The sequence below is a fragment of the Sapajus apella genome, unplaced genomic scaffold (assembly GCF_009761245.1).
Source record: "Sapajus apella isolate SASKATOON/1434 unplaced genomic scaffold, GSC_monkey_1.0 scaffold21, whole genome shotgun sequence".
Taxonomy (NCBI): Eukaryota; Metazoa; Chordata; class Mammalia; order Primates; family Cebidae; genus Sapajus; species Sapajus apella.
The window spans coordinates 21,082,033-21,088,231 of NW_022436961.1; the positions used below are offsets into that span (position 1 = coordinate 21,082,033).

General features: G+C 46.2%; 1 pseudogene; it reads right to left on the reverse strand.

Annotated features, from left to right (window-relative positions):
- Window positions 1–1,098: 1,098 nt before the first annotated feature.
- On the reverse strand, window positions 1,099–5,914 carry LOC116558203 (annotated as a pseudogene).
- Between the last annotated feature and the right edge of the window lie 285 nt (window positions 5,915–6,199).

Genomic DNA, 6,199 nt, shown 5'->3' on the forward strand with positions numbered 1-6,199 from the left:
CTACCTCTTCTGTGATAGTGCCTTGGCCTAGAGGGAAGGCGCTTATACAGTTTTAGCAGTGGAACATTGGCAATGAAAATAGATCAGGCTCAGTGGATTCTTTTGGGGGATAGGTCAGAGAGATGGGAAAAACTATAGGGAAAGGATGCAAACCTTCTAAAAAGTTGGAAGGTTCTGCAGAGTCCCAGGGCAGAATAGCTGCAGGCAGCTCTTCTATAACCCTGAGACAGAGGGGAAGCAGTAGGTACAACGGAGGGTGGGGGAATTTATTTTAAACAGGCATGTTTACTTATGTTGACCAGTAGCTGACCTTTGATCATCTGGACATTCCTGCATGATGTTTCCTGAAAGGGGAACAATAAATGTTAATTACCTACAGGTTGTGTTGGCTCCAGGTTTTTGGCACTGTGCCTGCACTGAATAAAGGCAAGCAGTTCCAGGTTCTCAGGACTGTACTTTGGCCACTAGAGCCAGGTTATTCCCTGGCTGCTGCTACACTGCATACCTATGTCTGAGTACTCATTTCATCTGTCAGTCAGCCAGGGTCTATGGGACAGACCCAGCAGATTCTAAATGGTTTTTAAATTTCAGAGACATCAGGTAGAGAGGAGAAGGGTTATCTCTGTTATTCTACCCAATTTTGTAAGCAATGTATAAAATTAGCAATGTTTTAAACAAAAAGGACCTAAGCGTTGCCTAGCTCTGACAGTAACAGGAAAAGGAAACTCTTAGGTATCTAGACAATTTAAATTATCTAGCATTAAGGCACAGAACAGAGTATATTAATTTAAATGAAGGAAAAATGATTAAATCAGTAGTTATTATTTAACTGGCCCAGTGTTGTATGAATGAAGTTTATTTTGACTGTCATCTTCACCCAGGTCTGAAGATGAGGCTTTAGTTAACTTGAATTTAGTGCCAGATACCAGGGTTGACATTTAAGATTCAATAAAAGTCAATTGCCCCTTTTTAGATAAGATAGGTGTACCCAGGGGTCAAAGCCTCATAATGCAACACTATAAAGATTACACAGATTTGGTAAAGATTTTTTTTTTCTGGTAGCAGTAGAGTTTATTTGAATGTGCTTTAATATTGGCACTAGGGCTTGCCTATGGTGCTTCTGACATATAAGGCCCAGACATTCTGCCAGTTTTTCTTGAGCAATGACACCAGGAAGTTGACAACCAGGTGAGTATTTTACACAAGCCTGTTATCTGTCATCTTCACATGCCCAACAGCCACCACTAGACATACCTTTTTCATTTGGAACTTGATTGCAGACTTCGCCTCCCCCTCTTTGGCCACCATGTTTTCATTGTGTGTAAGCAGTGAAAGGCATTTTCCTGCCTTATGTAGGCCTGGGCCGAGGATTCATGGAATCTGCTTGATCAGGGACTCTGAGGCCAAAAATGCATCATACTTCTTGGCCAGCTTCTTGACCAGTTTCTTATTCTTGTTGAGTTTTTTTTCATTGTCTCCATGTCCATGTTGGGGATATTCATGGCCTTGGCCTCGTCACAGTGCTGCTGGTCTCCCAGGGCACACAGGAAGAACTTGGGGTGGGGAGTGGACTTAAGCCTGAGAACCATTTGTCCTTCTGGGGGGGTCATAGTTCTTCAAGCAGATCTGCAACTCCACCATCTTCAAAAACTTGTGGCACTTACGCTGGTTCTCGTGCAAGACTTCCTGCACTGCCTGCGCCAGAGACTCTGCTGCCTGTGGCTTCTAGCGCAGCAGTTAACCAGAAAAGAGCAACACCTTTTTGTATGGAGGGAATCTCTCAAGTGATATCTAATCATCCAGCTGAAGATGGATGTGAGAGGGGAGACCCCCTCCCCTCCTTCAGTTTCACCTCTTCCCCCCACTTCCACATGGGGAGAGTGAAGAAGGAAAATAAAATAAAATAAAATACCAAAGAGCTGGGAAAATGACTCCCTCTTTAGTTCCCAGCGTCTCTGCTATCTGTTAACCTTGAAAAAGCTGCAAACGAATGCTATCTCTGTCAGCTGGAGGCTGGCACTGGTTCATGATCCCACATCTCTACAGACCAGGCTCCCTCCTGGAAGCACCTCTGCCAACCAACAGCTTGTTGCTTTTGTCTTGTCTCTGTACGCTCCCTCCCTTGCTGGTCCCTGCTTGCATTGCATATGAATTAGCAAATCAATGAAGTCAAAAATTGTAAGGTTGGATATCCAGCAAATGGACAGTGACATAGTTCTGCCTCAGTTTCCCTTTTAGCACTGTAAGCTTATAAAAGGGGAGAGAAGCTGCAGCTCAGGGAGCTCGGTAAATGAGGTTGAAGCCCCCTGCAGCTCCCAGCCAAATAAAAAAGCCACTTCCTTCCTCAGTTCAGTGTTTAACAGGTTTGTTCCCTGCCACTCCTGCTACAGATGATACTGGAGTTTATGGAGTTTATAACTTATTTGGAAGGTGTAGAAAGATTTTAAAATCTCAAGGTGATTCATTTTTACAGTTTTTTGGGTGCATTACAATCTTTGTCTCTTTGGAGAGTCAAAACGCTTTTATTTACAGCTTTATTATTCACATACCACCAAAATTCATCTGAGTTTAATCAATTTGCATTCATGTTGCTTGCCCATAGATTTGGATTTAATTCTTCCATCATAGTTTGAATCTTCCATTCACTTAGTTCCTAGGTTATTCTTTCTCTCTGTCCTCCTGCTGGATTGAGATCTTTCTACTTCATTCCATGTTTTTCCCTTTTAGTTTTTACTGTTTCTATCTTTTGGTGGTTATCTTAGAATATGAATATTTAAATTCTATTTTTTACTCCTTACAAATAAAAAACCTGAGAATAATTCAATTCCAGCCACTTCTATAACTTACATATCATATTGTCCAATATTCCGGATATAGTTTGATTTTTAAGCATGCAAATTACAAAACATTGTTTTATATCAGCACTGACCAATAACTTTCTTCAATATATAAATTTTCTGTATCTGTGCTATCCAATATGTTAGTCACTAGGGCTACTGAGCACTTGAAATGTGGCTAATACAACCCAGGAAGAGAATGCTTAATTTAATTAAATTTATTAATTGATAAATAAATTGATTTTTATTTGAGATGGAGTTTGGCTTTCTTGCCCCGGCTGGAATGCAGCGGTGCGATCTTGGCTCACTGCAACCTCTACCTCCCAGGTTTGTGATTCTCCTGCCTCAGTCTCCCAAGTAGCTGTGATTGCAGGCACCCACCACCATACCCAACTGATTTTTGTACTTTTAGTGGAGATAGGTTTCACCATGTTGGCCAGGTTGGTCTCAAACTCCTGGTTTCAAGTTGATCTGCCTCCCTTGACCTCCCAAAGTATTGGGATTACAGGTGTGAACCACTGTGCCTGGCCAAAGTAATTTACTTTAAATAGCCACTGATGGCTGCTGGCTACCAAAATGAAGTGCAGTTTCACACAATGGGCATGTTTAGATTCAAAACATCCCCTTTGTCTGTGCTCAGCATTTCTTTGTGAAATCATTTTCTTTCTTCTTAAGTTTCATTTTCTTAAGAGCTAGGGTGACATGAAGGGTTTTTTCTGCAAGGAAAAATAATTGACTAACAACTGACACTCAAAGTGAAAAATATTTACAGGGGTATTGAATTCTGGACTTCTTGTTTTCTCATCAATTTTCATTTTTCCAGCTTTCATTGTTGCTGTTGAGATATCAGCTGTCAATCTGTCTTCCTTCTCAGGGCACCTGTTTTTCTTCTCTGGCTAAAGATTGCAAAATTGTTGGATTCTGTCTTTATTTTCTACAGTGATGTGTATATACCTCAGGGTGGGTGTTTAAAACTTACTTGGAAGTCATTGGGAGCTCTGTGTCACTTTCATTCCTCCAGCAAACAGATTTGGAGACTAAGTTAGGAGTGTAAGAGGTCTATCAAAGGTTAGCACCTGTGAAAGACAAAGGCAGGAAGCAGAATGGTACCAGGAGAGCCTCAGACCAAGAAGCAGAGTGGACAGTTTCAAATAACTCACTGGGGAACCCTGGAGCAGTCTGCCTATTAAAGGAGTGCTAAGCCACTGGGTAGAGGCCACCCAAGCTGTGCATGGCCTTAGCTCAACGGCTGAGGCAGATGCAGAAGGCAACAGTCTGGAATGTCAACAGTCTACACTTTTTACAGCTGAATGGCCAGTTATTTCTCAAAAAAGATCAAGACATGCACCTCCCTGGCTGCCACAGGTTTCCCAAATCTCAAGACTGTTCTTTCACCAAACCGGGAAAATCTCGGCCCAGTCATCTCTTCATTTCCCACCCACCCAGTCATTCATTAAAAAAATTAAATTCTATATATCATGTTCAGTTCAGCCATACCAGCGAGGCTTTGGAGAACATCCAGTATGCTATACTGCCAATCAGAAGTCTGTTTACTCTTGTACTTTTTAAATTGTGTACCATGGGAAAATACCCATTTTATTAAATATTTAAGGAGTGAGTGGTCTCATGTCTGAACACCTGCTCAGTAAGTGTGATTTCCTCACTCCAAGACCCTTAGAAAACACCAGCCACATTGGATCATTTCTGCAACCAAGCCCTCACCTGGGACAGACGCCATCTGACATCTGCTATCTGTCCTCACCCCTACCCCTCTCATTAGGTAACAGCAAACCTCCCTCTACCCCCACCCCACTCCACCCTCTGCCAGGAAACTTCTCCCTGACTCCAGGAGGTTAGTGAGGCATGTCAGTTACTGCCCACAACTGGAGCCAGCAACTGGCTCAGAGGAGGCCATGTGGCCAATTCAAATCCACGGACCTCTGAAAAGGTACAGGTCCCTTCCAACCTTTGAATTTTGAGCTGTGAAATGCTACCTGGGGCAACTAGGAAGAGAAAAGAATGAGACCCAAACAGGCAGAAGCCAAAAGAGTGGAAAAGGTCATAGTGTTCTGTCCTGGACACAGGGTGCCGGATGGGCTCCAGCTTCTCCCAAATGCCAGGTGCCCATGCACCCCACTCCAGGTTTGTCCTCCCTTCCAGTGAGTTTTGAACTAACAAGGACAATCAGCAAAGGGCATTGTCTTCCCGTCCTGTGGCCCCTGTGAACACAGGCAGGAGAAGAAGGGGCAGTGACTGTCTCACCCCAAACTCCTTCCATCCACCCCTACCAACGTTCCTCTTCCCTGACTCTGCAAACCCTCTGGGAAGCTCTCGGGCCTCACAGAGAAGATCGGAGGGCCGGATCTGGTTCACTCTCTCCCTGGGGTCTGAAGGATCTGCGCCGTGTTCAAGGACGACGCTGAAACATTCTTTTCCGCGTGCCTGATCTGAGCCTCACAACTCAGGCGAGCAAGACTGTGTCCCTTTCACATGGAAAAGCCGAGTTCTACGGAGGTCTGGGAGGAGCCGGCATCACACAAAGACTCGGAGGGGCTCCTAGAGCGGCAGGACAGAGACAGCAGCCCGAGGTGGGAAAGGCCCAGGCCAGGGACACGCTGGGCGAGGGAGGGCAGCCCTCGGGCGCCCCCACGAGGCCGGCGCGCTCCAGGTCCTGGACGGGATCGGACGCTTTTTGGCAAGCCCAGTGCAGGGAGCGCGGGGCTGCTGAGGGCCTTCTTCCTGGGCAGGTTCTGGCGCCACAGCTTCTTCTCCACCTCGTCCGCCCCGCGCTCCTCCTGCTGGCATCTCAGGCCTCCCACCGCAGCTGGCGCTGCCTGTCCGGATTGTCGCACCCTCCGCCTGGTTCGGCAGGTCTGTCCACTTCCGCTTCGCGTCGGCCTCCAGCTCCCGCGCCTTCTGGTCGTCCAGGCCTGGCAGCGCGGGGTCAGCTCTGCCGCCTGCAGGAGTTCAAAAGCGCCCAGGCTTCCTCCCTTTTGGCTGCACGAGACTCCCCTTCACCTCCTGCTTCTTCCTCCTCTTTGCGCCCTGCTGGCCGACTGGCGCTCACTTACCTCCATCTTGCGGACGACCAGCCCCGGCAGCTCCTGTCGCTCGTTGGCCACCTCAGGGTTGGCCTTGGCCTCTGCCTTCCCTTTCGCCGCAGCACTTTCGCTTCCTGTCTCCTTTTTTTTTTTTTTTTTTTTTTTCCCTCCCGAAGCAGTTGGCCTCAGCTTCTTGGCATTGTCCTGGCCCCGGTGTTTTCTCCTGCAGTCTCAGTGGTGTTAATGTATGGGGGAAAGAGAACCATTCTATAGTCCTTTGATTACGTCACTATCTTCTAGTGAGCATATGTCCTGGGATGT